Consider the following 7,299-nt stretch of genomic DNA (forward strand, 5'->3'; position numbering starts at 1 on the left):
ATGTAGTTATTTACAATGTGGTTTTCCTCAATGGAGTATGCATTCCTGGAAGGCAGAATGCTTTCTGAATGTTTTTTTCCATATTAAAAACTTAATAAATGATATTTTTTTACTTGATTTGCCATATGCTCTAAAAAGGAAAAATAAATCAACAAAAACAATTACTGTTCTCAGGAAACTCACTCGGGGAAGAAGACACATAAAGGGAAGTAGGAAAACAAGAGGTTGGTGGTGTGCCTTAAAGAGGAGAAAGAGAAAGGATAACTGACTAGGTAGATTTCTGAAAATTCTTCTTCCAGGAGAAATACCCAGCTCCTCATCTACCTTCCCTTCTTCTTTTCTCCCTTTCTTTCCTCTTTTCTCCCCTCTCCTTCATCATCCTTTTATCTTCCATATTCTCCTTTCCTCTCTTCTCCTCCATTCCCCTCTCCTCTTTTTCTTTCCCCTCTTCTCCCTTCCCTTCCCCTCCCCAGCTTCTTTACCTCTCTCATTTCCTCTCCTCTCGTTCCTTGTCTTTTTCTCCTCTCTACTCCCCTCCCTGATCTGCTCTTTTCTTTCCCTTCTTTTCTTCTTTTTCCTTCTCACTTCCTCTTCCTAAATTACCTCCCTTCCCTTTACCCCCTCTTCTCACTTTCTCCATCTCTTCCTTTTAACCTCCCTCCTCCTCCTCCTTCTTCCCCTTCCTCTTCCTCTTCCCTCCCTATTCTCTCTCTCTCTCTCTCTCTCTCTCTCTCTCTCTCTCTCTCTCTCTCTCTCTCTCAAGGAACAGTAGTATTCCATATCTTTTAAACATTGCTTTAGAATGTTTTTGGAGGCCACAGAAATAGAAATAACAGTCAACAAAAACTTTATTTAGTGAGAACCTCTGGATGACATTTCATTTTTATTCTACTGCATCTTCATAATTGTACACTTGGGTCAAGGATTTCAAACACGCCTATTATCTCAGGGTAACTTATGGTAGTCTTCAAGCTACACAAGAGTTGATTTGGCAGTGATGACAGCTATCTGTCTAGCTATTTATCATCCATCTATCTATCTATTCATCCAATAATATTTATATAGTCCTCTAAAGTTTATGAAAATTTTGTAAATATTATTTTATTTTATCCTTATAACAATCCTAAGAAGTAGATGTTATTATCCCCCCCATTTTTGGGCAGGGCAATGAGGGTTAAGTGACTTTCCCAGGGTTACACAGCTAGTAAGTGTCTGAGGCTAGATTTGAACTCAGGTCCTCTTGAATCCAGGGCTGGTGCTTTATCCACTGCACCACCTAGCTCCCCCCTGTGGGTGCTATTATCAACATCATGTTACTGATGGGGAAACTGAAGTAGCTGTATGCTCAATTATTAATTAAATTCAAGTTGCTCTACCTCCAGGTTCATTGCTCTCTCCACAGAACCACTTTGAGACCTCTAAATATGTAATGTATATGTATGCATGCATATATATGTGCATGCATGCATGCATGTGCTCAAATATGTACACAGGTGTGTATATGATGTTTATTTGTTATTATATAGGTGTATATACTCTATTTATGGCATTTGTGTATGCATACATACATATATATGTGCATGCATATACATACATAATACACATATAACATACACACTAAAATTATATTGCATTATAATGTATTGTGTTATAGTATATGTTATATAATGTATATAACCTATTATGTGTTATATATTATTTTATATGTGTTATGCAACATATGCTATAATATATGTTATAATTCTTGATAATCATACTATTTACATATTTATACCTCCACCACATTTATATGTTAGGTGGAACAGTGGCCCTGAAGTCAGAAGGGCCAGAGTTCCAGCTTCAGACAGTTGATACTTACTTGCTGTGTGACCCCGTGCAAGTCACTTAATCCCGATTGCCTTAAACATCCAAGGCCATCTCCTATCATCCTGATCTTTATATCTTGCCACTGGATCCAGATATCTCTGGAAGAGAGAGTGAGACTGCTGAACTTGCATACTTAAATCCAATTCACTGTAAGTCATGACATCCCCTCCTGATGTCCTGGTCCTCTGTGAGAAATAAGGCCAAACAGCAATAGCAGCAGGAACAGCAACCGCAACAATGTTATATGTCATTTTCCATAGCTACTTCTTTTCCCTCTCCCTCACCTTTGCAAAGAAACAGAGGGAGGTTTCTCCTCATAGCTCTTTTTTTGGGAAGAGGTTAATCATTATAATTTTATCATATTTAGTTTCAATTGATTCATTTTTATCTTTTCCATTTATGTTGTTGTAATTATTGCAGTTTTTGTTTCCTTTACATCAATTCATATAAGCCTTCTCATATTTCTGATTTTGAAAAATATCATCATTTCTTTCAGTATAGCAATATTACATTAAATATGATAATCACTACATGTTTAGCTGTTTCTCCAAATTATGGATATCCATTTTTTCTCATTCTTTGCTACCATGAAATGCATGGATATCCAGATTTTTCTTCCTTTTTGTAATGTGGGGCAGCTAGGTTGTATAGTAGATACAATACTGGTCTTAAAATAAGGAATACCTGAGTTCGAATCTGGACATAGACAATTATTAGCTGTGTGACCCTGGGCAAGTCATTTGACCCTGTTTGCCTCAGTTTCCTCATCTATAAAATGAGCTGGAGAAGAAAATGGTAAACCCCTTCACTAACTTTGCCAAGAAAACCCCAAATGGGGTCACAAAGAGTCAGCCTTGACTGAAAATGATTAAACAACGACAACAACAACAAGAGTCATTTAAGGCTTATTTTTGTATACAAGATATTGCCAATGGATATGTTTTACTGTTAATCATAGGATACTAGGCTTTACAAAGATTTATACTTGCATATCACTCAAGGAGAAATGGGAAGTTACATGACAGCTATGAGTACTCTGGCATATTGCCTATGAAGAAATTCATTGGAGAAGCAGTGTGCCTTAAAGAAATAGGTATATGATTAGAAACAGATGAAGGCAGGTCAGAGCATTAGCAAGGAAAGATTAGTGAATGATCCATGCATTCTGCTGTTGTCTGTAAAATATTAAGTGATCTAAAGGAGACCCTGATCATATTGGTTGCATCCTTTGTGAAAGAATGCTCTTATTAAGCATTTACTATGTGTAAAGCACTGTGCTTCATGCTGATGATACAAATACAAAAGTAAAATAGGAGCTTACATTCTAAACCTTCTTTATGGAGCATTTTTGGATGGGCTATTGCACTGATGTTCCCTTGGAGGAGGTCATGGATAAGATGTGGTCATCACAAATGGCAAAATACCTCATATGAGTGGTGTTTTGGATCATGTATTGGATTTTGGGTTGGGGGAACATTATTTCAAATACCTCCATAGAAACTTAATAGCTATGTGTCTTTGGGAAGGTGACATAACTTCTCTGTGATTCAATTTACTTAGTGGTAAAATGGGGCTATAATAATGACTTTTAAAGTCTCTTTTCAGTATAAATCATTGATTCTTTGAGGTATCAAAATCTATCATGAAGGAAAAGGAATAAGTCTTTGAGTATGATCACTTTTATATTCCCTTTACATAACACAAATATGATGACCTTTTTTTTTTTTTACAGTTTTTCCTTAATAAATATTGTCATGCTAAAAATGAAGAAAAACTGACACTAAAACCTCAAAAGGGATACAAAGGGTATAAGTATGAGTGTTTTGATTCCAATCTAGCTATTACCAGCATCGAGGCCCTCTGTCCTAGCTGCTGCCTCTTCTTGGGTTTCTGAGAAGGGAGATCAATGATTTATACATTGAATTACGCCTACCATACATATTCTATTAATTTATGGAAATGTCAAATTGCTTTAACTATTATACTGAACTTCTGTCCTCCAGCAAATGACTTAATTTCCTTCCAAGGATAAAGTACTACATTATTTTTGGCTGACCAGCTCAGCTCAGGGCACTCTAATGTTTTCTATCTACTCAGAGGACACATACTTCACCAGGATTACCCCCAGGCAATGGCACTGAAGGCACATTTCTAATGACTGTCATCGTCTTTACAAAAGACATTCCATTTATTAAAGCTGAAGCTGCTTGCTGTGTATGGGTGCATACCGTCCTCTGTGGGAATAAATGACCTTTCCCCTGAGTTTTTCTACTCATCACTCAGGGAGAAAATAGGTATTCCCAGTTCATTATCAGAGTCACAGGGGATAAGGATAGGAATATGACCTTGATTCATTGGTCTAGGGAATTCCCAGAGGAGGAAAAACCCTTGTAAGAATGGAACTTAGTCATTTTTCTACAACATATGATCTTAAACAAATCTTATAAGTGGGTGACAAAAATCAGCTGGCGATCACAGCTAAGAGGGGGTTCATGTTGAAATCTTCCCTACAGCTTTGAGAAATCTCAGCCAAATTGATTGAGAAGGGATTATTAGAAAAGACATGTCAGTATGTTACATGCCTTGAATGTTTGCTAACAGGAATTAAATAAATACTTATCAAGCACCTATGTGCCAGGTTCTGTGCTAAGTGCTTTACCAATATTGTTTAATCATTACAAGTCTGGGAGGTAGGTATTATTTTTAGCCCCATTTTACTTACAGTTGTGGAAACTGAGGTAGGTAAAAGTTAAGTGACCTATTCAGGGTCACACAGCTAGTAAATGTCTGATACAACATTTTAATTTAGATCTTGCTGACTGAAGGCCCAACACTTTATCCACCATTTCACTTAACTGGTTGCAATGATAACATTGTGCTAGGCATGTGCTCCAAACATAGCACTGCATTGCATCAAAATGTCTAGGATGTTCTTAGGTCTCAGGGTAGTGAAGTAATGGGTCATAGTCATGCAAAGAGAGTGGCCAGGCCTTGAGTACTATGGTTTTCAGACTGGGAAGAGGAGAGGAATCAATGATGGACCTGTATAGCAATGCCTTTAGATTTAGGACACCTAGACTGTGCCATTTTCTTGTCATTCAGCCTTTTTTAAAGAAGATGATGCCTGGGAGCCATTACATCCAGCAGAGGCAGCATCAGAGACTGAGCTGCATGGCCAAGATGTGTGACTTCATGGGGGATCAGACTGCTGAGTTCAAGGAGGCCTTCCAGCTGTTTGACCACATAGGGGATGGAAAGATCTTATACAGCCAGTGTGGGGATGTGAGGCAAGCCCTGGGCCAGAACCCACCAATCCTGAGGTGCTCAAGGTCTTAGGGAATCCCAAGAGTGATGAGATGAATGTGAAGGTGCTGGACTTTGAACACTTTCTGCCAATGCTGCAGACCATAACAAAGAATAAGGACCAGGGCACTTATGAAGACTACATAGAGGGACTTTGAGTGTATGATAAGGAAGGGAATGGCACAGTCATGGGGGCTGAAATATGGCATGTTCTCCTCACTCTGGGTGAGAAGATGACAGAGGAAGAAGTGGAAGTGTTGGTGGCAGGGCATGAAGACAGCAATGTTTGTATCAATTATGAAGATGAGAGAGGCATGTTCGGTATTTGCTGAGAAGTGTTCAGCAAAATGGGAAGACAAGAGATTGGCAGGAGGGCATGCATAAGTATAGGACAAGTCACTGGTGTTTCTTCTCTTTTTTATAAAGGTACCTAAGCAAATATATTATTATTCAGCAGAAATCAGAAAAGCAGGGGTAACAATCATGCTTTCAAACAAAGAAAGAGCAAACACAGCTTTAATTGAAAGAGATGAGAGACTATATTTTGTTAAAACATACTATATAGAGAATGAATTATTTCATTACTTAACATATAAGCAATGTATGCAATGACATCTAAATGTTAAAGGAAAAGCTAAGCAAGTTATGGGAAGAAATAGAGAATGAAACTTTAATAGTGAGGGTTCTCAATGTACCCCTTTCAGAACTAGGCAAAACTGAATGACATTAAAAAAAAATCTGACTCATATGCAGTATTCCACATTCATGAGCCCCAACCTCAAGAGCATCAGGGAGAAGTGGCATCTGATATCTCTTCTTTAAACTTGTTCTTTTTAATTTCACAACATTCATTTCCAAATGTTTTGTGGTTATTTATAAGTTTACATTGTTGTAGTCATTGCATATATTGTATTCCTGGTACTTCTCAATTTACTTTGTAACAGTTCATTAAAGTCTGTCCATGCTCCTTTGTACTTCTATTTCTTACAGAGAAGTAATATTCCATTACATTCATGAGACACAGTTTCTTTAGTTATTTGCTAATAGATGGGCCTCTAATTTGTTTCCAATTCTTTCCTACTACAAAAAGTGTTACTATGAATATTTTTACAAGTATGGAGCTTTCCTTTTTGTCAATGATCTCCTTAGTCTATATGCCCAGCAATAGAATTCCTAGGTCAGAATGTTTTAATTGCTTTCTTTACATAATTTGAATTTGCTTTACAGAATGGTTGAACCAACTTGTAGATCCATCAATAATGTTGGTCTTTTCAAAATATCTTCAACATTGAACATTATCATCTTTTGTCATTTTTCATGGGTGTTTCTAAAATGGAAAGTTCCAGGCAAATGCAGTATTTTTTTTCAAAAGAGAAGAGATGCTAGGCAAGAAGAATTCATATGTCTATAACAGTTCATTGGAAGTAATCATTAAGAATCATATGTGTGGCAGTTAGTTGTCACAGTGGATAACGCACCAGTCCTGGATTCAGGAGGACCTGAGTTCAAATCCATCCTCAGACACTTGACACTTATAACCTGTGTGACCCTGGGTGAGTCACTTAACTCTCATTGCCCCACAAAAAACAAATCAAAACAAAACAGAAAAAAAATAAAAAAAGAATCATATGTTACACAATTGAGAAATGTTCAAAGGATATAAATAGGTTTTAAAATGAAGAAATTAAAAATATCTGTAATGTGAAAAAAATGTTCTCAATCACTATTGATTAGAGAAATTCAAATTAAAACAACTCACACCTCAAACCTTTCAGATGGGCTAATATGATAAAAAAGGAAAATGATAAATGTTGGAGAAGATGTGGGAAAATTGGTACACTAATGCATTGTTGGCAGAGATGTGAGCTGATCCAACCACTCTGGAGAACAATTTAGAACTATGCCAAAAGGGCTATGGGACTACGCATACCCTTTGACCCAATAATACCTCTAGTAGATCTGTATCACAAAGAGATAATAAAAAGGAAAAAGGATTCATGTGTACAAAAATATTTATAGTAGCTCTCTTTCTGGTGGTAAAGCATTGGAAAAACAAGGTACAACCTTTAATTGGGGAATGGCTGAAGAAGTTGTAGTATATGAATTCAATAAAATACTATTGTGCTAAAA

At 36.9% G+C, this 7,299-nt stretch overlaps 1 pseudogene; it reads left to right on the forward strand.

Moving 5' to 3' along the window:
* Window positions 1-5,046: 5,046 nt before the first annotated feature.
* Window positions 5,047-5,501, forward strand: LOC122748167 (annotated as a pseudogene).
* Window positions 5,502-7,299: the final 1,798 nt, after the last annotated feature.

This window comes from Dromiciops gliroides, chromosome 3 (genome assembly GCF_019393635.1).
Source record: "Dromiciops gliroides isolate mDroGli1 chromosome 3, mDroGli1.pri, whole genome shotgun sequence".
Lineage (NCBI taxonomy): Eukaryota > Metazoa > Chordata > Mammalia > Microbiotheria > Microbiotheriidae > Dromiciops > Dromiciops gliroides.